Genomic DNA, 24,964 nt, shown 5'->3' on the forward strand with positions numbered 1-24,964 from the left:
GTGGGGTCCTACTCAGTCTAGGTCCCCCTTTACCTCCAAGAATAAAAAAAACCTTTGACCACTTCTCACCTGAAGCTGTGCATATGGATACCTACACTCCTCAAAATCCAGGCTCAGAGGGAAAGAGAAAGGCCCAGTTACTTAGCAACTGAGGCTTGTCTTACAGTTATTCATTTTACCTGGAGACTTTGCCAGTACTCGATATGACAATCATCTCACATTAGAGCAAAACACAGTAACCCTAGCACTCCTTCAGGGAAGGATATATAAGAAAATAGTATTAAATAGTTTTGTCATTGCTATAATGAAGATGTATAAGTTAGGAATAGTGCTGGTGCATATAAGAAAAATCTAGTGGCCACTGCTGTGGAGTAGTCAGCTAAGCCTCTGCCTGAAGTGCCAACATCCCACATAGGTGCCAGTTCATGTGCCAGCTGCTCCTCTTCTGATCCATCTCTCTGCTATGGCCTGGGAAGCAGTAGAAGATGGCCTAAGTGCTTGGGCCCTGGCACCACATGGGAGACCCGGAAGAAGCTCCTGGCTTTGGATTGGCCTGGCTCCAGCTGTTGCAGCCATTTGGGGAGTGAACCAGGGGATGGAAGACCTTTCTGTCTCTCCCTGTCTCTGTCCGTAACTCTCTCTCTCAAATACATAAATACAATCTTCTTTAAAAATCTAATTAAGAGCTTCAGCCTCAGGAATTTTCCATCTTTCTGCTCCACCATCTTTAATGCATGGTGTTCATTCTCAAGGGAGTTTCATGGCCCAAGATGGATGCTGAAGTTCCAGCCAATATGTCCATATTCTAGGTAGGAAAAATATAAAAAAGGCCCATGACAGATACCTGAATTTCTTCTGAGACATTTTGTGGAACTTCCCCTCAGCATATATTTGTGTTTCACTAACCAGAACTTGGTTTTTGGCCACAAGAAAATTGGGAATTGGGCACAATGACTCTCTAAATAAAATCAAGAATCTTGTATGAGGAAAGAAGGGGAAAATAGATGTTGGATTGGCAACAAATCAGCCATCTCTGCCTCAGCAGGTGTGTACAAAGCAGGGTGGGAGAGCTGGAGGGTACATCAGGCAGGCAGAAAGGCCTTCACTGGGACAGGTGCATTTGAGCTAAAAAAGGAAAAGGTGGGGAGTAGGAAAGGATTCTCAGTAGTCTCCCAATTGGTGATAAACATACTAGCCCACTCAAATGGGATGTGTAAAGATAGAGGAGTCAGAATAAAGCTTACAGGGAAACTCTGGGTAGTTAAGACTCAGGGGAGGAGGAAAGAGAGGTGGAGAATGAAACCAAACCAAAAGATTAGGGGTGGATAGGGTGGACATAGGTTTCGTCTCATAGATAGAGGGAGCTTACTGGCAATGTTAAGCATGAGAGTGACACAGTCTTATTTTCACAACTGAAAAATTAATACAATATTAACCCTAGGATATATTGATCAGCAAGAAAGAAGAGAGATTCTGTCTCGTCCCCCATGTTCACACCAGCAGAGTCACTAGCAGTTGGTGACTGCCAATGGAGGAAAAAGGAAGGAGAACCAAGGCTAATAACCCAGGCTTCCTTGCAAAGACAACACACACACACACACAAACACACACACATACATACTCAATGCAGATACACTCCAGTTTAGACACAGTACAAGTCTTATAGTACATGCTGGGGCTCAAATAGAAAGTAGGGAAGAAATCAAAGGATTAAAAAACACAGATTTAACTCTGATCAATTCTTTTGTCCTGTCTTTTATAGATCAATCTCCCCCCCTCCCCACAAACACACGCTTAAATCCTATTGCACCCTTAACATAATGGAGGGCCAATTTTTTAATCAAAAGCCATTTTTAGGATCAAAGAGAAACATATTTCTGGCCAGATATTGTGTTAGTTATATCTTGTAACATCATATGGTGAGGAATATTCAACAAACATTATAGATGAGGGTCCCTGAAATTCTCAAAAAATCAAATGCTTCCAACTCTGGGGGTGGGGTGAATTAAATCTTTTTTTCTTCCAGGATATTTTTCTCAAGTACTAGCGGAAGTGCTAATGAGAGACAGGCCTCCTTGCCATCCCGTGACAAACGTAATAGGTCACATGAAACCACAGAAAATGAGTCTATTTAAAAATGTCAGATACAACACTAAAGGAAAACTCAGTCTTGTATTTTTTCCTCTTGATCATGGTCTAATAGAGACAATTCAGAAATGATTTCTTCTGAACTTGGTGATATTCATGATTGAAATAGTGTTGCTAATGATAACAATGTGTAGAATCATTACATGGAAAGTACTAATAATGCAAATCAGATGTTGCAGTTTCCCTGTAGATTATTTTTTCCTAGACATATTTGATTCCTCGGAGATTAGCATATTAAAACTCAGATTTGTACTAACATATAGAGAATTTGAGCTTCTAAGAACAAAATTAGACAATTCACCAAATTTTCACTTATGCCAGTTTTGCCATGTAAAATAATGAAAATGTAATATAGTGGTTAATAAACCAAGAAGCATTATTTTCAAATACTTTTGGCACTTGATATATTTTTCTTAATCTATCTTTGAGGCATAATGTTAAAACAATTGTGAAGTTACACAATTATTTGCTAAATCAAAGGCACAACTTTTAATTTATTTATGTCAATTTGAAATTTTAAATATTACCTGATTTCTTGACTATGATTTCAAGAAAAAGTTAGAATTTTTTTCATAGTTAGAGGATTTTTTTTAAAGTATCTTCATATCTCATACTGTTTGTATGTCTGATAGTTAAAGGAAATTAGTTTCCTCTTCTGTGCAACAACAGAAAGATGCATTATGTTATCATGAATATAGGTTATTTCTACTGGTTTTAAGTAGTAATAAAAATAAGAATTTAAAAAATGCAAAAAAGAGACAACATCCCTTTTTTCACATTAGTAAATTTCATCTGATGGGTATAGAGTAAAGGAATTTCCTCAAAGAAATATAGTTGAAATAGAGGAACTTTTTGGAACAAAGACTTGGCATTAAACAAATCATCCCTACGTCACAAATGTGCCATAAGAACAAAAACACAACTCTAAATTTTTATAATAGCTATTTAAATAGGAAAAATTACATTTGAGTCTCATAAAAGGTACTCACTGTTCAAAGGCAGTCACTGTTCATATTTAAGTATACAAAATATATTTTTGCTATATCTATATAACATAATAAAGGTAGATATAATGGTTATACTGTGTACATTCAATACACACTGTATGGATCAAACAGTTTTGCTAGATTTTACTGCAATAGCAAACTCCAAAACTGCAAGTTTATGGCCACCAGTTATCTTGCTCCCATTATATGAACTCTAATGATTGGTTGCATCTCTACTCCACATCTGTCTCATCCAGAGATCAGGGCAAAGGCACATCCCAACCTGGTACATGCTGATCTTGGAGCAGAGAGAAAAGCAGAATAGTAGAATTCCACATTGCGGAATCCCACAATGGACCATCTGTTATCATTCCGTTCTCCAAAACAAGCCACCTGGCCAAGACTGATGTATTGGTCCACAAAATACAATTTCTCACTGAGAAAGGCATTAAATTAGTGGACTAACTGTATTGTTTAAGAAACTTTCTGTAAGCAGATTTATTCAAAGGATACCTCCTTCACAGGACAATGACAAATCTGTTTACTTAACAAATGACTGTTTACTCCTCAGTATATCAGAGCACATCAGAAACACGGCATATAAGCTAAGCAAATAGCACAGGAAAATTCATAGTTGGAAAATTTATATTTACAAACAAGATTCAAGTTAGGAAAAAAACAGGAAAAGCAGTATCATAAATCACAAAGCATTCAATTATGACTCTAAAATGAGAAATATATAGAACTAGCATGTAAATATAACTACTATTACCAAAAACATTAAATATATATAAAAACATAAATCAATAGGTCATCTGCTGAAGTAGGGAAATGTTAGATAGAATAAAAGTACAAAATTTGGGACTAATAATGAAATAACCACAAATAAAGCAGAGGTTGAAAGGGGCATGATGATCACTATGTTCAACTCTAAGCAAACCTAAGAATTTGAACTAAAAGGGTGATTTTTAGGAAAACATAAATTACTGATGGTTCCAATACTATTTAAATTTTTCCAGAGCATTGAAAATTAAAATAAAAAATTTCTAAATTATTTTTATGAAGTTACAGCAATCTTGATGGAACAAAAATCCTAACAGAAAGCTGCAAATTGGGGTGGTGCTGAGGTGCCGGCATCCCCATATGGGCACCGGTTCTAGTTCCCGCAGCTCCTCTTCCAATCCTGCTCTCTACTATGGCCTAGAAAAGCAGAAGATGGCCCATATGATTGGGCCCCTGTACCCATGTGGGAGACCCAGAAGAAGCTCCTGGCTCCTGGCTTTGGATAGGCGCAGCTCTGGCCATTGATGTCATTTGGGGAGTGAACCAGCAGAAGGAAGACCGTTCTCTCTGTCTCTCCTTCTCACTGTCTGTAATTCTACCTCTCAAATAAATAAATAAAATCTTTAAAAAAGAAAACGAAAGTAGCTGGCACTGCGGCTCACTAGGCTAATCCCTCCACCTGCAACGTCGGCACACCGGGTTCTAGTCCCTGTCAGGGCGCCGGATTCTGTCCTGGTTGCCCCTCTTCCAGGCCAGCTCTCTGCTGTGGCCCGGGAGTGCAGTGGAGGATGGCCCAAGTGCTTGGGCCCTGTGCTCGCATGGGAGACCAGGATAAGCACCTGGCTCCTGGCTTCGGATCAGCGTGGTATGCCGGCTGCAGCACACCGGCTGCAGCGGCCATTGTGGGGTGAACCAATGGAAAAGGAAGACCTTTCTCTCTGTCTCTCTCTCTCACTGTCCACTCTGCCGGTCCAAAAAAATAAAAGAAAATAAAAAAGAAAAAGAAAGCTGCAAATTAATCCCACTTAAATATATCAGTATAAGATCCAATATAAAATATTAGCAAACAGAATGCGGTAGCATATTAAAATAACATTTTATGTATTTTTGTATCTCTGAGGGTACCCCCAAAATAGTACTGTTATGGGCTGCAGTTTCCCCAGCTGGGGCTATTGCAGGTTTGTCCCTCTGTGCATGGAAGAATTAAAAGTGGAGGCAAAGCAAACGTGCACACTCAAGAAATAAGTCAGATCAGCTCAAGAAAGAGAGACAATGAGCAAACAACACATAAAAATATCTCCCCAAAAACCCAATCCCCCCCCCCCACACACACACAAAAAGAACCCTCAACAAGTTTCAACTCAATCTTTTTACTGTCAGGAAGCATAGAGGGTGGTATCAGGGTGTGGCTTAACTGAATATTCAAAAGGAACTGATGTTTGATACTAGGTTGAATACCACCCATCCTTGCCCTTTTATGGAAATATCAAAAATGTTCTGGTGTCAGGTGCATGATGGGATCAAGAATACCCGCCATGGTAACTTTATTATAATGACATAAAGGTCATTGCAGGGACACATCCTGCAGCCATACTGGATATTTCCAGTTGGCTCTAGTTCTAAGTTCACAACACTGTGGAACTTGTGGTTCCACTATTCAGAAAGGTGGGGGCCCGGATGGTGCACAGAAAGGGGATTGTCACACAGGCCAGGCTGGGCCAGCCCCAGCTCCCCTATCACAGGCTGTCCCTATCCCATAGAGGTTGGCATCAACAGAGCCATCTCCCAGCATGTCACACCATGGCTGTCAAACAGCAGCCTACACCACCATGTGGGTTGCTCAGAGCTGGCAAACCTCAGCTCCTCCCTCTACCTACCTACCTTCCCACGTCAGTACCCTTCCTAGTCTTTGGAGGCTAGAAAAAAAAAAAACTGGAAAAAAAAGACTATAAATAAAGCATATAGAGACCAAAATGTCATAATTAATTCTTTTTTATAAGATTTTCTTAAATTTATTTATTTGACAGATAGAGTTAGACAGTGAGAGAGAGAGAGACAGAGAGAAAGGTCTTCTTTCCGTTGGTTCACTACCCAAATGGCCACTATGGCCAGAGCTATGCCATTCCGAAGCCAGGAGACAGGTGCTTCCTCCTGGTCTCCCATGCGGGTGCAAGGACCCAAGCACTTGGGCCATCCTCCACTGCCTTCCTGGGCCACAGCAGAGAGCTGGACTGGAAGAGGAGCAACCGGGACTAGAACCGGTGCCCATATAGGATGCCGGTACCACAGTTGGAGGATTAACCAAGTGAGACATGGCGTCGGCCCCCATCTTTAATTCTAATAAAGACTATAATATGGTCTGTTGAGAGTCAAAAGGGCCTGCAAAGCAAAGCCCAAACTGGACAGACTTGCCTATGAAATGGAGATTTGCCCAGGGTATTCTTAAATTGTGGAGGGGTAGACTTCCATCTCTCAGAGGGAAGTTGGTTTCAAGAAGAAAACAGATGATTTAAGCATTTACTGGTTTATTCTTCCAATCTTTACCTACCACTTTCCCTGGGGCAGAGGAAAGAATTGAGACATCAGGAAAAGATCCTTTACCAGGAAAAGAAACACTGGAAGTGGAAAATGCATTCCAGCTCGTTGGTTTTGTTAAAAAAAAAAATCCTTTGATTTCACCATTAGCCTATGGTGTATGGCCCTCAAGAGACAGACTTATTAGTGGGGTTCCTGCTCCTACCCTCAAGAGGCTGTTACCACATGATGACTCTTTGGGTATCCTCTGGGGACTCTTCATGAGCAAGATATTAGGCTATTGGGATATTGTTTCCAGAAGACTATGAACTGGCCTGGAAGTATATATTATTTAATAAATTCGAGGCTTTGCTGGATTAATGGTTGAAATTTTATTCTCCATTTTGTTTTCCATTTCTAAATGTGTCCTTGCTGTGCTGTCTAAAACATATCATCAGAGATTCTGCAATTAGATTAAATGACAACATCAAGTTACTGCAATAGTGAAATGCAAACACCTAGTGCTGACCATGAATGAAAACAGAATCTAAGAATGAATTTGAACTCTACTAGCAAGGTGACTATATTTTGGTAATTAAGAGCTACACTGTGAAAAGGCAGGCACCCTTGAGAATTTTCTAAAGATATCTAAACTCAAGAAAGCAAAAGCATAGCAGAAAAAGTATAACAGAATTTTAGCAATAAGTACTCTGAGAAGCTTGAAATCTATCTAGCTAATATCATGTTTTCAAAACAGAAAGGGGGTCAGAGTCTTCATTTAGTTGATGTATTAGTTTCTGCTGTAACAAATTACCATAAGCTTAGCAGCTAAAACAACACGACTTACTATCTTAGAGTAATGGAGATCAGAACTTCAAAATCAGTTTCAGTGGGGTTAAAGCCAGGTGTTGGCAGACTTGGCATTTCTTCTGGAAGCTCGAAGGGAGAATTCATTTCCTTGCTTCTCCCAGCAATTGGCTGCCTGTTTTCCTTCGTTCATGGACCCTTCTTCCACATTTAAGTCAGCAGCACAGCCTCTTCCAATCCCTTTCTACTACTGCTGCATCCCCAATTGGATTTCCTTCCCTCCCCGCTTCTGACGAGGCTAAATCTTCTCTAATTCTGACCCTCTTAGATGGCCCCCTGTGATTACACTGGACCCACCTGGATCATCCTGCATGATCCTCCAATTCAGGATTGCTAAAACACACATCTCTAATCACATCTGCACCGTTCTTTTTGCCATGGAATGCAGCATGTAATAAGTTCCAGGGTTTAGGACGTGGGCATCTTAGGGGGACCATTATTCAGTCTACTATGGTTGGATAGATGGCTGGTATGGAAAGGTATTTTGACCTATGAAAAATTCCATGCTTAATTTATTGGGGAATACAAAGTATCCATTAAAAGTAAAAAGGAATGATTTGTAAATGTCCTGTAGCAGTATTATTAGCCCACTAAAACCTTACTGAATGGAGCAATTAGTTTCTGAAGAATCCAATAAAATGGGAACATACTGTACTCCAAGGGGATATCCATCTGCAGCTAGTCCCAGTGCCTACTTTGTTTTTCATTTATAGAGGTAGTTGAACTACATCTCCCATATTTTTCTTATCCTCATCCTTCCCTGCCCTGCCACTAAAAGCTTCTTTATGGTATGGTTTCATTGAGGTAATGGATCACATCATGGATTAAATATTTGCGGCTTCAGTTACACTATAAATGATGAATTACCCTAGAAGTCTTAAAATACTCATTTGATCTTTAATATATATACATATGCATATATATGCCAATATATGTGTGTACACATATGTTTTTGGATAATTTTCATGGTAGGAACATCTAAATATTGCTATTTATTAGTTTTTTAATTCATTCTTTTTCTAAGCCAAGTATCTTTCTGGAGGCAGTGCTATCAGTGACCTGTGCTTTAACAATGGTCTCCACATCTCAAAACTCATGTGCTGGCTTTAAGGACCATCTATATCTTTGGATCTGTGCATAATTAACTGACAAGAAGAACAATTTAGTTTTAATATGTGAGTTCAATGTAAATTTGTCAATTTTTAGCTATCATCTCTACATAGCTTGTTCACCACTCTTATTCAATATAGTACTAGAAGTTTTAGCAAGAGCAATTAGGGAGGAGAAAGAAATAAAGACCATCAAAATTAGAAAAGAAGAAGTCAAATTATTCATGTTTGCAGATGGATGTACATGGAAAAATCTAAACACTCCACCAAAAAGCTATTGGAATTGATAAACAACTCAGTAAAAGTTGCAGGTTACAAAATAAACACAAAAAACTGTAGTTTTTTTTTTTTTTGTTTGCTAATGATGAACTCACAGAAAGAGAAATCACACTCACAACAGCCACAAAAGAATAAAATGTTTAGGAATAGATTTAACCAAAAAAGTGAAAGATCTCATGGGAGCAGCACTGTGGCATAGGGGATAAAGCCGCTGCCTGCAGTGCTGGCATCCCATTTGGTTGCCCATTTGAGACCCAGCTGCTCCACTTCTGATCCAGCTCTCTGCTATGGCCTGGGAAAGTAGTAGAAAGTGCCCTAAGTCCTTGGGTCCCTGCACCCACATGGGAGACCTGGAAGAAGCTCCTGGCTCCTGGCTTCAGATCAGCACAGCTCCAGCTGTTGTGGCCATCTGGGGAGTGAACAAGCAGATGGAAGACCTCTCTCTCTCTCTCTCTCTCTCTCTCTCTGCCTCTCCTTCTCTCTCTGTGTAAGTGTGCCTTTCAAGTAAAATTAAAAAAATCTTTAAAAAAAGTAAAAGATCTCTACAAGGAAAATTATCAAACATTGTTGACAGAAATCATCAAGAACACAAAAAAAGGAAAGATATTCCTTGCTCATGTATAAGAAGAATCAATATCATTAAAATGTTTATACTATCTAAGCAATCTATAGATTCAATGCGATCTCTATCAAAATACCAATGATATTCTTCACAGAATTAGAAAGAGCAATCCTAAAATTAATATAGAATCACAAAACACCCAGAACACCCAAAGCAATTTTGAACAAGGAAAGTCAAGCTGGAGTCATCACAATAACTGACTTCAAAGCATATTGCAAAGGTATAGTAATCAAAACAGCATAGTATTGGCATAAAAATTAAGATACAGATTAATGGAATTGAACAGAGCGCCCAGAAATTAATCTACATACATAAAGCCAACTGATTTTTGACAAAAGTGTTCAAACCATACAGTGGAGTAAGGATAATCTCTTCAACAAACGGTGTTGGCAAAACTGGATGTATATATGTAGAAGGATGAAATTAGATCCATACCTCTCACCATACACAAAAATTAACTCAAGATGGATGAAAGGCTTACGTTTAAGGCCTGATACTACGAAGCTGCTGGAACAAAATGTAGGGGAGACACTCCATGATATTGGTGTAGGAGATGACTTCTTGGATAAGACCCCCAAAACACAAGCAACAAAAAAGTAAAACTAAACAAATGGGACTATATCAAACTCAAAAGCTTTTGCAAAGTGAAGATAATGATCAATAGCATGATTGGGAAAAAATATTCACAAACCACCTATTAGACAAAGGAGTAGTATTCTGAATATATCAGCAACTTAAGAAATGACGACAACAAAAACAACCAATCCAGTTGAGAAATGGGCAAAAAACTTTGATAATTCTGAAAAGAAGAAATACAAATGGCCAAGAAACATACAAAAAAGTACTCATCATCACTAGCCATCAGAGAAATGCAAATCAAAACTACAATGAGATATCACTTCACCCCTGTCAGAATGGCTAAAATCCAAAACGCAGAGAGCAACAAATGCTGGCAAGGATGTGGACAAAGGTTCCACTTATATACTGTTGGCGGGAATGTAAATTAGCGCAGCCAATGTGGAAAACAGTGTAGCAATTTCTTAAAAAACTAGAATTAGACTTTCCATATGATTCAGAATCCCACTAGTGAGTATATACCCAAAAGACATGAACACAATGAGTCAAAGAGATACTTGCACCACCATGTTTATAGTAGCACTGTTCACAATAGCCAAAATATGGATTCAACCAAGGTGTCTATCAACAGATGAATGGATAAAGAAAAGGTGGTATATATATTCACAGTGAAATATTACTCAGCTATAAAAAGGATGAAATTCTATAACTTGCAGCAAAATGGACGCAATCGGAGGAGATCATGTTGAGTGAAATAAGCCAGAATATCACGTTTCCCTTTATATGTAGGAACTAAAATTTAAAAAGAAGAAAGAAATGTTTTTATGTATCAGTATTGCTGCAAATATAGTTTTGTAAATCTTTTTTTTTATACCTTGTGAAACCAATGGTTAAAAATGTTATACTAGGGCTAGAGCTGTGGCACAGCGGGTACAGCACAGTCTGTGATGATGGCATGTCATGTGGGCACCTGTTCAAGTGTCAGCTGCTCCATTTATGATCCAGCTCTCTGCCAATGCTCCTGGGAAAGCAGTGAAAGATGACCCAGGCCCTTGCACCCATGTGGGAGATCCAGAAGAAGCTCCTGGCTCATGGCTTTGGATAGGCTCAGCTCCAGCCATTTCAGCCATTTGCAGAGTGGAACCAGCAGATGGAAGATCTTGCTCTCTCTCTCTCTGTCTCTCACTTTCTCTGTAACTCTGCCTTTCAAATAAATAAATCTTTGAAAAAAAGAATGTTATGCTACTATAGTTTTATTGATCTGTGATTACTTTAAAATTTACTCTATATGGGTGAAATAGCCATTTTTCTATTCAATTATTGTTTATAGCAGTAGTCTGTATTTCTACTAAACTAGAGTCTTTTTGCTTTTCACTTATTAAACTTCTTATTCAGTAAAGTATTTAGCTTTGTTACTGCAATGTAAATTTAAAATGTGTTATCTAAAAACTAAGAAAAGAGAGAGAGAGAACAAAAGGGAGAAGGAAGGAGAGTGACAGGGAGAGAAGGGAAAGAGGGAAAGGGCGAGAGCAAGGGAATATCATTATGTTCTTAGAAATGCATCTACAAATCACACTGAATCAGTTACAAAAAGTTTAAAATTAAAATAAAAATTTTAAAATACACTTTTATAAACTCATATTGAATTTTAATTTATTTTTAGGATAAATTATTATTTTTTTAATTTTTTGACAGGCAGAGTGGACAGTGAGAGAGAGAGACAGAGAGAAAGGTCTTCCTTTGCCGTTGGTTCACCCTCCAATGGCCGCCGCGGCCAGCGCGCTGCGGCTGGCGCACCTCGCTGATCCGATGGCAGGAGCCAGGAGCCAGGTGCTTTTCCTGGTCTCCCATGGGGTGCAGGGCCCAAGCACCTGGGCCATCCTCCACTGCACTCCCTGGCCACAGCAGAGGGCTGGCCTGGAAGAGGGGCAACCGGGACAGAATCTGGCGCCCCGACCGGGACTAGAACCCGGTGTGCCGGCGCCGCTAGGCGGAGGATTAGCCTAGTGAGCCGCGGCGCCGGCTATTTTTAGGATAAATTATTGTGTGGATCTGTTTTATTGACCTAAAGTATTGAAAGAAAAATCGATGTGGATCTCAGGGTACACCTGCGGCTCATTTGCTGGCTGCATTAAAGAATTGTACATTTAAAGCATTTAGAATTATATCTACTTACAAACTTACAAATGAGAAAATCCACTGTTAAAGCAACAAAATTGTAGCTTAAAATTCACCAAGGTATATGCCTATCTCTAGACTATACATCGAAAAAGCAACCTAAGTTGACTTTAAAAATTTGATTTTTTTCTTTCATCTTTTTGCTTTTTCTCTTCTTCTTGTTTCTTTTTACAAAATCATCAGTATACAATATCTTAACCCAAGGGCTGTCTAAACCAAGGGTTTCCAAGTTCTGTGTGGTGGAATAATTTAAAAAGACGTATATGATTAATAAGCACAGGACCTCCCAGTTCTCCCACATCCCCCAGAATTATTACTCCCTACCATGAAGGTACACATGTTGTGCAATTCTCTGTCGCATTTTCACTGATATCCTGACACCTTCAGCCCCTTGGAAAGCTGTTCTCATTAAGCTGCCTCCAAGTAAGAGGTCTCCAACAATTGTGGCAGTTTCTAGGCACTGTATTCAAGAATCACTACACAGTTGATCTTGGGCGTATCAGAAATGCATCCTTTCTCCCTCTTCCTCTTCATTGATGTCCATGAAATGCCATAAAACTCCGTACTGTCTCCACTGTGACTTCCTCCCTGTAAGTGCTGTACATGGTTGACAGTCCCCTGAAATCATTTTATGTTCATGTGACACTACTCCTAGTTCCTCTGCTGTACAGCAGACAGCTTTCTGCCCTGTCTGCTGTACTCCCTGGCACTATAACCTGTCACAGTGGTTCCTGAGTGGCCCTGCCTTGGGATCTGAAAAATCTCTCATAGATCTCATAGATCCTGTGGGAAAACTACTTCTTTATATTTGCTGCCAGAGTCTTCTCTCTCTAGGATCCAGATATAGTTCATATGGGCTGCACAAAGAGGCCATTTATCCAGGACCCTCATCCCAAACTCTGTCCTCAAGTTTCTCTGCTTCTAAATACACGTAAAACATTAAACACAAAATTGGCACATAATAAATATTATTTGACCAAAACAAAACCCTCTCTCTTTTTCTGATCATTTACATAGTCATTAGCATCCTATAATTAGCCTATTTGATATAAGTCTCAATTTACATCCCGGAATTCCCTTTCCACAATTTTTTTCTTGCCACTCAACCATGAAATTAAATAATCAGCAAACCTTTCATTGCATCTTTATTGGGCTACTGCTAGACCAACGGAGTGCACACTCAGCCCCTCAAGGGTGTTACAATGAGTCCTCAGTTACCCTGGGAGCAGGTCAGGATGTATCATTCGGAGACTCTGCTGGAAAAAAGAAAGCACAAGTGAAACTGCTTTAATCATAGGGCTTTGTTGGCTCATGCAACTGGCAAGTCCAGAGAAGGGCGGACTTCACATATGGTGCATCAGGACCAGGACCTTGCCTCCATTTCTCTTGTGAGTCCCTTCCTGCCTTGTTCTCCTTATTTTGACCTTTCATCACAGAGGCAAAATGCTGCAGCTCCAAGTATCCTACTCAGATAACACATAATGTGCAAGAACAGAGAACACAACTCCCCCAGCATTTCAAGCGTCACACTGACAGAACAGGCTTAGCTCATAGATCAAGCCTGTAATCAGTGAATGAGGCAGGGTGGGAGTGGCAGTGATGATTAAGTCAATCAGAGCCCATATAGGTGCCTCCCCTTCATACTGAGATTCTTTATTTATTTACTTTTTTTTTTTTTTTTTGACAGGCAGAGTTAGACAGTGAAAGAGAGAGAGACAGAGAGAAAGGTCTTCCATATGACTTGGAGGACCAAGTTTCAACATGAGTTTTGGAGGGGAGAAGCACCCAGAACATAGCTGTCACTGAAGGCAGGGGATGGTATGTCAGTTGTGAGATTATGTTATAAAAGACTGAAGCTTGTGGCTACCTTTCTCTCTTTCTTTCTCTCTCTCTCTCCCTCTCTCTCTCTCCTTCTCTCCCATTCTCTGTAACACTGCCTTTCAAATAAATAAATCTTTGACAAAAAGTCTTGCTCTCACAGACATACAATAAACAAACTAAATAGATTAATACATAATGACAATACAAAGGCAACTAAAAGGCCTGCTTAGTGGAAGAGAGTAGGCAAATGTCTTAGAACAGACAGGCTTTAGGAAGTATAAATCTAATCATGCCTGGAAGACATTTTTAATGATAGATCAAGACTTAGGAGTCAGGCCTGGGCACTGAGCCATTTCCTTGAGCAGCCTCACCTTAGCTTCTGCTTCCCCATTGGACTATCTCACACCTCCATGCTTCTGGAGTACTTTGTGAGGCCTTTGATGGCCCCTCTTCCTTACAGAATAAATTCTATCTCCAGCTTGCCATCAGAAGTCCAACATCATCTCTCTCTGATCCACATATCTAGGTTTATTGCCTTCTCTGCCTTTCTCCATCCCAGAATGTTGGTCTCTAGTAGCAGTGATCAATTAATTTCTTTAAAAAGATAGACCCCAATAGTCAACAGATGGGGCTAAGCCAGGTCAAATCCAGGAGCCCAGAATTCCATCAAGGCTTCCTGTTGTATGTCAGGAATCCAAATTTTTAGCCTATCATCCAATGCCTTTCCAGGCATATTACCAGGAAGTTGAATCAGAAGCGTAGAGTATCTGGGATTTGAACTGGCATATCAACGTGGCATGTGGTATTGCAAGCAGTAGCTTAATCTGCTATACCACAACACCCTCACAGAACAAGAGTTTTCCTGTTTGGACTGCCTTTGTGTCCCTAGCTGCAAAGAGGGGACTGTTAATGTCAGTCAATTAAAAAAAAAAAGAGTGAATAGAGAGTAAAATTATTTATGGAGGCCGGCGCCGCAGCTAACGAGGCTAATCCTCCACCTGCGGCACCAGCACACCAGGTTCTAGTCCCAGTTGGGGTGCCGGATTCTGTCCCAGTTGCCCCTCTTCCACAGCTCTCTGCTGTGGCCCGGGAGTACAGTGGAGGATGGCCCAAGTGCTTTGGTCCTGCACCGGCATGGGAGACAGGGAGAAGCACCTGGCTCCTGGCTTCCGATTGGAGCAGTGCACCGGCCACAGCGCATCAGCCATAGCGGCCATTGCGGGGTGAACCAACAGAAAAAGGAAGACTTTTCTCTGTCTCTCTCTCTCTCTCTCATTGTCCACTCTGTCAAAAAATAAATAAATAAATATTCATGAAAAGTGTGAAATTGTTTCACTTACTGTTTTTTAAATCAATCTACAGTGGTCTAATTTTTATGGCCCTCTATACTTGTAGAAGATAGCTTTGTAGAAACTATCATCCACTATGATCTCCTTACCCATAGTGCAGATGACCAATATGACACTAGCATTGTCACTGGTGATTTGACAGTTGCTGGACAACTGACCCACCCACCCTGAGCCAATCAGAAACTCTCTCCTGAGAGTTTGGAATGAAAATCAAAAGACCACGTGTGACTCTGTGTGGCTGTCCAAATGCATCAACCTGGACAGACTTTGTAGCACTGCAGTAACAGATAACACCAGGAATCTGAGGAGTTTTTAACAAGGTTTACTTCTTTTTCACAGTAAGTAGTCATCACCAGATGGTGAGCAGAGGCTACACAGCAACAGCTGCTCAAGGACACAGAGCTGCAGTAGACACCACCCTGAATGTTGTCATCACCATAACAAAGGAACAACTAGTCAGCTGCTAAGCCTAGAACTGATACACCATTTCTTCTCGAAACTTATTTCTCTCACCACTTCAGCCTTTCACCAGTCCTACTATGTGTCTAAGAAGATAACAACAGACACTATTTGAACAAAACTATCGATTTTTAAGTTTACGAGATAAATGTCAGAAGCCATAAGCAGTCACATTCTGTGGCCTTTAATCAAAGAAGGATAAAACAGATGCTCAGACAGAATTAAAGGCAACAGATGGAAACAGAATCCTGACTCAGTTTCCAACTGTTTTTCAGATCTCGTGTCTTCTTTTTGTTACGGTCTAGATGCATTCCTGCTCTTGGAGTGGAAATCATTAGTTCTGTGTGGGCTACATTACCTTCTGGTGCCTCTTTGACTTTCAAGTGGAATTGCTGAGTAGGCTATATAGTCTACAAGCCTGGAACTCATGGGAGAGTTCTGGGATGGGTGTGCAGTTTGGAGAGCTGTCTGTCCATAATTAGTACTTAAAGCTACAGGACTGGATGTGGTTACCAAGGGGGAAAGTTTGGATAGAAAAGAAGGTCAAGGACAGTGATGAGACAGAAGATGAGAAGGAAGGCTGAATTATGTTTTACTAATTGGCTAACTCCCTTGCCTTTTAGGATTCAGTTCAGATGTTTTCCTTATAACTCAATCTAATTTAGTCACTTTTATACTGACATTTAATGTTATTCCTTATTTCCTTCTTACTTATTCATTGTCTGCCAGCCTTCCAAAACAACAACGACAACGACAAGCAAAGAGCTTTACTGGGTCCCTGACACCCATAGCACAGCAATATCCAGCACACAGTAAGCACTCATATATTTCTGGAAGAATGAAAATAAATAAATGTGGTGGTGCAGATCCATTTCACAAGGTATATTTTTGTGCAATATGTGTTGGATGCTACATGAAAGCCATGTCAATTAATTACACATATTCTTAGACACAAATTACCATATACCATAAGTCAAGTCTATCAACCTCCTCTCATATTTTCCCTATACTATTAGATAGGGTAGAGCTACTCAGTGCTCACAGTACTCATACTGTGGTCCAAGGCCCAGCTACAGCAGAATAATCTGCAAATGCAAGCGCAAATCCTCAGCTTCACCTAGGACCTACACACTAAATCAGAATCTGTGTCTTAAGAAGCTCTCTAGGTGATGCCTATGCACACTAAAGTTTGAGAAGCATTGATAGTGGTGATGCTCCTGACCTTCAAATAAACACATGCACAAGAATTTAACAGTTTCCAAGGATTGTACTGAGCACAATTTGCAAGGCAATCGTATCTCAACAGTAACTGGAAACTACTGTAGAAAACAAGATACTTGGCCGGCGCTGCGGCTCAATAGGTTAATCCTCCAACTAGTGGCGCCGGCACACCGGGTTCTAGTCCCGGTCGGGGTGCCAGATTCTGTTCCAGTTGTCCCTCTTCCAGGCCAGCTCTCTGCTGTGGCCCGGGAGTGCAGTGGAGGATGGCCCAAGTGCTTGGGCCCTGCACCCCATGGGAGACCAGGATAAACACCTGGTTCCTGCCTTTGGATCAGCGTGGTGTGCCAGCCGCAGAGCGCCAGTCGTGGCAGCCATTGGAGGGTGAACCAATGGCAAAAGGAAGACCTTTCTCTCTCTCTCTCTCTCACTGTCCACTCTGCTTGTAAAAAAAGAAAAGAAAAGAAAACAAAAGAAAAGAAGATACTCACATAAAAGCTCCACAATACCAGTTTACCTAGAACATGTGTTGAGTGGGTTCTGCAGGCTCCAAGGGTCATTCCATTTCTGTAGTCAAGTGGTTATTTAAACAATTTACAGCGTGCTTATCACATCTCAGGCCCTATTTTAGACCTAGGAAATACAAAATAAATAAGTGATATTTGTCAAGTAGGGTCTCATGGTCTGGTGCTAGACACCAGACAAATAAGTATCCTAACAGAAGAATACACATAGTGATACAAGAGTATGAAACAGGAGACCTCACCTCACCGGGGATAGCAGTGAAAGCCATTCACAAGTGAATCTCACGTCATGTGTTGGAGTTAGAGGAGGGAGGGGGTAGCGTGAAGGGAAAGGAGAACAGCATGCAGGTAAAGGGAGCAGTGAGCAAGAGTATAAACCACTGGAGAGAGTCCAGACATTCCATAAACCACAGGAAAGGGAGAGACGTGGAAACCAATGAGGAGGTGCTGCAAGTAGTGCAGGTGGGAAACAGTAAGTCCTCAGACCTTCACAAGTGTCATGGGAACTCATCCAAATGTAATGTAGCATAAAAGGATACTTCAAAGAGTTTGCAAAATGTGAAATCAAAAGACAGGTTTATTTTGGTGCAAAAAATTAAATACATGTATAGAATTTTCACATTATGCATTTTCATGAAATTTTTAAAGGCCCTTTATGTGTTTCAAATTTTTTTGCACCAGAATAAACTTAGCTTTTAATTCCACTTTCCATGAACTTTTTGAAGTACCCTTGTATACAAAGCATAGTAGATGTGACCTTGTACAAATTAGGGCCGTGACTCCTATTCCAGTTTATTGCTAATGTGCAGACTGGGAGCTAGCAGGTGAAAGCTCAAGTAATTGGATCTCTGCCATCCACATGGGACACAAAGATTGAATTCCAGCTTCCTGGCTTTGACCTGACCGATCCATGACTGTTGTGGGTATATGGAGAGTCAACCAGCAGATGGGAGATCTCTCTTTCAAATAATTAAAAGAATAAGAGCCAGTGCCATGGCTCAGTAGGCTAATCCTCCACCTGCGGCGCTGGCACACCGGGTTCTAGTCCCAGTTGGGCACCGGATTCTGTCCCGGTTGCCCCACTTCCAGTCCAGCTCTCTGCTGTGGCCCGGGAGTGCAGTGGAGGATGGCCCAAGTACTTGGGCCCTGCACCCCCATGGGATACCAGGATAAGCACCTGGTTTCTGGCTTCGGGTCAGCGCGGTGCACTGGCCACAGCAGCCATTGGAGGATGAACCAATGGCAAAGGAAGACCTTTCTCTCTGTCTCACTGTCCACTCTGCCTGTCAAAAAAAAAAAAAAAAAAAAAAAAGAGTGAATTTCTTTCTGTGCCTCATTTTATACTATGGAGAAAAAAAATGGCAGTAATAATACTGAGTGTCCATAAAGTCTGGAAAGATAGATTTTGATTTGTAAAGATTGGAACTTCTTGGGGCCAGCACTGTGGCGCAGCAGGTTAATGCCCTGGCCTGAGGCACCAGCATCCCACATGGGCACCAGTTCTAGACCCAGCTGCTCCACTTCCAATCCAGCTCTCTGCTATGGCCTGGGAAAGCAGTACAAGATGGACCAAGTCCTTGGGCCCCTGAACCCACGTGGGAGACCCAGAAGAAGCTCCTGGCTCCTGGCTTCGGGTCAGCCCAGTTTTGGCCTTTGCTCCATTTGGGGAGTGAACTGGTGGATGGAAGACTTCCTCTCTCTCTCTTTGCCTCTGACTGTAACTCTTTCAAGTAAAATAAACAAATTTTTTAAAAAATAAATAAAAAATATAAAGAGGTACCAGTCTACTTCTAACAAATGGTTGAATGGTTGTGCTAATCAGTGAGATGTTGAATTCAAAAGAAGCAGTTATTTTTCTAGATGTGAGAATTATGATTTGCTAGCTTATCTACTTCTCCTGGCCTTTCACATTTTCACATTACTAGCATATCAGGTAATACATACAATAGTGTATCTAGTATTATACATGTAACTAGCATATTTAGACAAACAGGGGACCTCAGAAAGATCATGGGAAAACGGAATTTAAAAGGGTAGTTAATTTTGGTGCAAAAGAGAAAACTGAAATCCATGTACAATTTTTTCACAAGCCGCATTTTCCATTAACTTTGCAAAGACCATCACAAACTGGTCACTATGTACCATGTTCTCACACAACTGTTCACCACACGGACAGACTTTGTCTTCACACTGTTGGAGTGCAGGAAGTTCCAAACACCTGTGGAACAGGCATATTTAGCATTTCCCTGAAATGCAGAGTACCAGAGGCTGGCATTCTAATGCTAATGAACAATGCCAGCTGAGAATCCACTTAGCTGTGTATTTCTCGAGAGGAAGAGTTGCAAGCAGCCATTGAGAAAGGGGAAATGAGCAGAGAACTGGAGAATAAAGAACGGAAGGCAGGGACTATATCAAAGATGACAGACAACAAGAAATAGATAAAAATGAAAGAAAAGGGGAGAGATCACTACAACCCTGGTCCGAAGTCCGAAACTCCCGTTTACCCGCGCGCTGAGCGCCCTGAAGTCGTGTGCTTCCGGGAACAGTGCGCGGCGCGGCGATGTGACGTCACGGGGAGGCGGGATTTCCGGTCCCTGCAGCGCCTTCCCAGGACCGTCGGGGAGAGCCGGCCGCCTCTTAGGCGGACAGGTGAGGTACCCTTTCCTGCACTCGGGTAACTTTGCAGAGGAAGGGGATCCGACGCGTGGAAGCACTTTCCTCTCTGTGGCTCCTCGCAGATCCCTAGCTGCCTTTGTACAGGCAACCCGTGGTGGCGGAAATAACGGTGCTGCGATAGTTTAGGGGTTCAGAACCACTTGTTCCGGGCGTCCCTGGTGCTGCTTCCCCCGCAGTCTCGCCCCAGAGCCGGAGAACACAGCATTTACTGGTGGGCTAAGTGCGCCCACCGGTGCGTGCGAATGTCCCTTTGGGAAACCGACCGGGAAGAAGTGGCCAGGATGGGGCCAAGTGTGGGCCGGGAACGGAGCAGGCACCTGGTGCCTACACTGCTCTGCACCAAATCCCCACCCTTGGGTTACTGGGGTTGTCCTTCCTTCATCGGGTCGGGGTGCAGATTGGACGGTTTATTCCTTGACTCGTTACGGAATTCCCGCGAAGGTGGTTCCTGGACACCTGCTTTGTGGCCTGTGGGTCACCATCTAAACACACAGCCCTTAGCCATTTTAGCTCTAAGAGCAAATTCCTGTGGAGACAGAGACAGACAGAACAAAAGAAAGCCCACAAAATTTAGAAACGTCTCCAGCATCTTTACTCTGAGAAGCTTCGTTTTTACTTCGTTTTAAAACTATAAATGGCATCTCACTGGGGTGTTTTTGCAGGCTTTCTCTGACCCCTCTTCCCAGCACAAAGGTTTCCACGGGGTAATCAAGGCAGCATGCAGATGCTCCTTCAGATTTTTATATTTTAATGTTTCGTATTTTGATAGCTTAAGACCTTCAGAATGGATGCTTTTCTTTTTGTTAGGACGTTGATACCCTTTCAGCATTTTTAATTCCAAAGTCTGCTTTAAGTATACTTCATCCAAAGGGAAACTAGTGTATTATATTTAATGAATATATTTATAAGTAGAGTAGCCTGCACATTTTTCTAAAATTCTTGGCTTTAATTGATGCTCAGAATATAAACTACTTTCTAGTATATTAGAGAAATAGTACTTGTGTGATTCCAACAGCGTTTGATGCCATAGCTGGTAACTTAGAGGCTGCAATAGAGTTAGGGAAAAAGACATTTGCCTTTTTCAAGAAAATTCAGCAAGTTTATCATATGCAGTAGTGTATGCTTTCATTTTTATATTTCCTCAGTAATATTGTTGGATTCTGTATTCTTCATATAAGCTCAGCTTTCTGACCCAATTTCACAGATTTCATTTAAGTAGCAAATATTTCAAAGTAGCAAATTAGAATATAAAAGTTGTTCTGAAAAGTCTAAAATTGCTGATCTCATGACCACTTTATCAAGCAGGAGCAAAGATGACCGCTCGAATATTGCTGAGACATGAATCACACTTCCACTTGAACTTTATCCTACAGAATTATACAGCTTGTGCTTGGTATCCATTAGCATTATATAAAGCTTCAAAGTAATATGTGTCTGGAAAAATAACGGAATAGAAGTCACAAGACTATAGAATTGGTTTTGCCACTTGAAGTCCTAAGACCTTCAGCAAAGAAAATAAAAAATCCGTGACTTCAGATTTTCTTAACTACACTACCTACTTTGCAGATCTTGTTATAAGATGAGAAAGGGTGAGAATGCACTTATCAAATGAAAAGTACTACAAAAAGGAAGATAGCTTGTTGCAAGTGCCAGATTACCATCCCAGTCAGGATATAGAAAACAGCGATTTGTCGTTTTATTCCTTCATCTTATCCTGTGGATACAAACAGTTAAAAAGATTTTTTTCCATGTGTCTATATTGAATGATGACTTTCAGCTTTATTTTTTTTTAAATTGACATGGGACTATGTGGTAAGATTTCTGATTTTTCTCTTTTTGTACCACATATACCAGTTGCAATTAAGTAAACAACTGTATAATTAAGGTTTTTGTTTTTCTGTTTTTTAGAAAACTTACTGTGAATTTATAGATTATAAGAAGTGGCAAAAACTGTAGAGCAAGCTCCTTGTGCACCCTTCAGCCAGCCTCCCCTAATGGTGACATTTTATTAACTGCAGTAGTACATGAAACTTGGAAATTGACTTGGTTACAATCCAGTTACTGAGAGTTCAGTAGTTTTATAAACACTCATTTGTGTGTGTACACAGATCTTTGCAAGTTTGCCACCTGTAATCACATAATGACCACCGTTATAGTCAAGATGGAGAATTACCCTCCTTGCTCCCTCGTGGTCTGCTTTACAGTCATAGCCATTTGCCCAACTGCAATCTCTTAATTCTTGGCAGCCCCTAATCTCTGCATTACTATACTTTTGTTACTTCAAGAAAGTTGATAAATGGAATCATACAGTATGTAAATCTTAGAGGCTGACTTTTTTTTATTCAGCATGATTCATTTGAAATCCATACAATTCATATATATATATATATATATATATATCAATTACCATTCTTTTTTATTCTGTGAGGTGGTATTCATTGGTCAAAGGATATATTTGTGTTGTGTCCAGTTTTTCAGCTGTTACCATAGAGGTGTTGTGAACTTTTGTGTGAAGGTTTTTGAGTGAACCTAAGTCTGTTTTCTGTAATAAATGCCCAAGAGTACAGCTGCAGAGTTTTGTGGTGTTTGTTTACTTAACTGATAAGACTTCTTTAGCTTATTGATGTGGTGAGGTACATTAATTGGTTTTCAAATGTTGAACGTAACCTGGAATAAACCCCACTTGATCATGGTGTTTTCAGATTGAATATCCTTTACATGAAATGCTTGGAATCATAAGTGCTTTAGATTAAATATTTTTTTGTGAATTGGGGATTTTTGCATGTACATGATGAACTATCAGGGATGGGTTCAAGACTAAATTCAGAATTCATTTATGCTTCATATATCCTTTATACACACCCTGATGGTAACTTTATAGCATATGTTCAGCACACCTGCGTGTTGATTGCAACTTGTCAGGTGAAGTCAACTATGGAATTTTCTGCTGGTGACATCATGTCAATGCTCAAAAAGTTTTAGATTTTGGGACATCTTGGATTTCAAATCTTTGGATTAGGCATGATCAACTTGTACTTCTTTTCATATATTGCTGGATTCTAGTTGCAAATATTTTGTTAAGATATTGGTATGAAAGATTTATTGTGTATTTTTGTACTGTTTTTGGTTTTGATATCAGTGTATTCTGCAGGATCTTTAGATATATCTGTTTTTTCATTCCTAATATTGATAATTTGTGTCTTCTGTCTTTTTCAGTGGTAGTTTATTGATTTTATTGATCTTTTTCAAAGAACCAGCTCTTTATTTCATTGATTTTCTTTCTTTTTAATTGATTTTTGCTCTTAAATTATTTTCTCCTTTGCTTTGCATTTATCCCTGCCTGTTTAAGGTTTTCTTTGTTCTTTTTCTACCTCTGTGATTACTGACTTGAGAACTTTGTTTCTAGTGTAAGCATTTGGTACTGTTATTTCCATTTTGACATTGCTTTGTTGTATCCCACAGATTTTGGTATCTTGTATTTTCATTTTCACTCAGTTGTGTGTATTTTCTTTTTTAGATTTATTTATTTGGCCGGTGCCGCGGCTCACTAGGCTAATCCTCCGCCTAGCGGCGCCGGCACACCAGGTTCTAGTCCCGGTCGGGGCGCCGGATTCTGTCCCGGTTGCCCCTCTTCCAGGCCAGCTCTCTGCTGTGGCCAGGGAGTGCAGTGGAGGATGGCCCAGGTGCTTGGGCCCTACACCCCGGGGGACCAGAATAAGTACCTGGCTCCTGCCATCGGATCAGCGCGGTGCGCTGGCCGCAGTGCACCGGCTACTGTGGCCATTGGAGGGTGAACCAACGGCAAAGGAAGACCTTTCTCTCTGTCTCTCTCACTGTCCACTCTGCCTGCCAAAAAAAAAAAAAAAAAAAAAGATTGATTTATTTATTTGATAGCAGAGTTACAGAGAGGCAGAGAGAGAAGGAGAGAGAGAGAGAGGTCTTTCGTCCTTTGGTTCACTCCCCAAATGGTGCACTTCCCACATGGGTGCAGGGCCCAAGGACTTGGGCCATCTTCTATTGCTTTTCCAGGCTATAGCAGAGAGCTGGATCAAAAGTGGAGCAACCGGGACTCCAACTGGCACCCATATGGGATGCCGGCACTGCAAGCAGCAACCTCACCCGCTATGCCACAGCACCGGCCCTGTCAGTTTCATATATTTTTAAAATTTCCTCTGAAACTTCCTTTTTGTCTCATGGAATATTTAGATATGTGTTCTTTGTTTCCAAGTGTGTAGAGACTTATTTTTTGTTTATCTCTTACTGATACCTAATTTTATTCCACAATGTATAGAAAATACAAGCTTATCATTATAATTATTTTAAATATGTTTGTTTTATGACTGATATGGTGTATTTTTAGAAATGTTTCATGGATACTTATAAAAAAAGGTATATTCTGCTGTCGGGTGTAGTATTCTGTACGTATTCATGACATCCTGCTGGTGGTACTGTTCTCTTCTTCCGTACTTTTTAATTGACTGCAGCAGTTTTGGTTGTTACTGTGTTGCTGAGAGTCCCAACTATAGTTACAGATATTTCTATTTCTCCTTTGAGCTCTGTTGGTTTTGGCTACCTGTATTTTCAGTCTCTGTTGTTTGGTGCATATACAGTTAGTATATGTCTTAGTGAATTAATCATTTTATTTTGTTCTTTGCTCCAAAGTCTAATTAATGATTAACACACAGGCATCCCTGCTTTAAAAACTATTAAGATGAGGGCCAGCATTGTGATATAGCAGTGAAACCTGCGACTACAATGACAGCATCCCAAATGGGCCCTGGTTCAAGACCCGGATGCTGCACTTCTGACCCAACTACTTGCTAATGTACCTGGGATAACAGCAGAAGATGGCTGG

General features: G+C 40.7%; 1 protein-coding gene and 1 long non-coding RNA gene across 5 annotated transcripts in view; one reads left to right on the forward strand and one right to left on the reverse strand.

The window, feature by feature from the left end:
• Positions 1–13,190: 13,190 nt before the first annotated feature.
• On the reverse strand, positions 13,191–23,978 carry LOC103347825 (uncharacterized). 2 transcript variants are annotated; one of them, XR_516322.4, is made up of 3 exons: positions 19,908–23,978; positions 17,401–17,542; positions 13,191–13,318 (listed from the first exon to the last, which is right to left on the reverse strand). It is a non-coding gene; the product is annotated as an uncharacterized lncRNA (long non-coding RNA). The 2 variants fall into 2 exon arrangements; XR_011386770.1 differs by lacking the exon at positions 19,908–23,978 and adding an exon at positions 17,676–19,882 and having other exon boundaries at positions 13,191–17,542.
• LDAH (lipid droplet associated hydrolase) overlaps positions 19,989–24,964 on the forward strand; it is a 146,579-nt gene continuing 141,603 nt past the window's right edge. For 2 of the 3 annotated variants that reach the window (XM_070069396.1, XM_070069395.1), the window contains exon 1: positions 19,993–20,082. The gene's annotated coding sequence lies outside the window, so the exon portion shown is untranslated. Of the gene's footprint in view, positions 20,083–24,964 lie in introns of all 3 variants that reach the window. The other variant, XM_002710058.5, reaches the window with a different exon arrangement.

The sequence above is a fragment of the Oryctolagus cuniculus genome, chromosome 2 (genome assembly GCF_964237555.1).
Source record: "Oryctolagus cuniculus chromosome 2, mOryCun1.1, whole genome shotgun sequence".
NCBI classification, from domain to species: Eukaryota; Metazoa; Chordata; class Mammalia; order Lagomorpha; family Leporidae; genus Oryctolagus; species Oryctolagus cuniculus.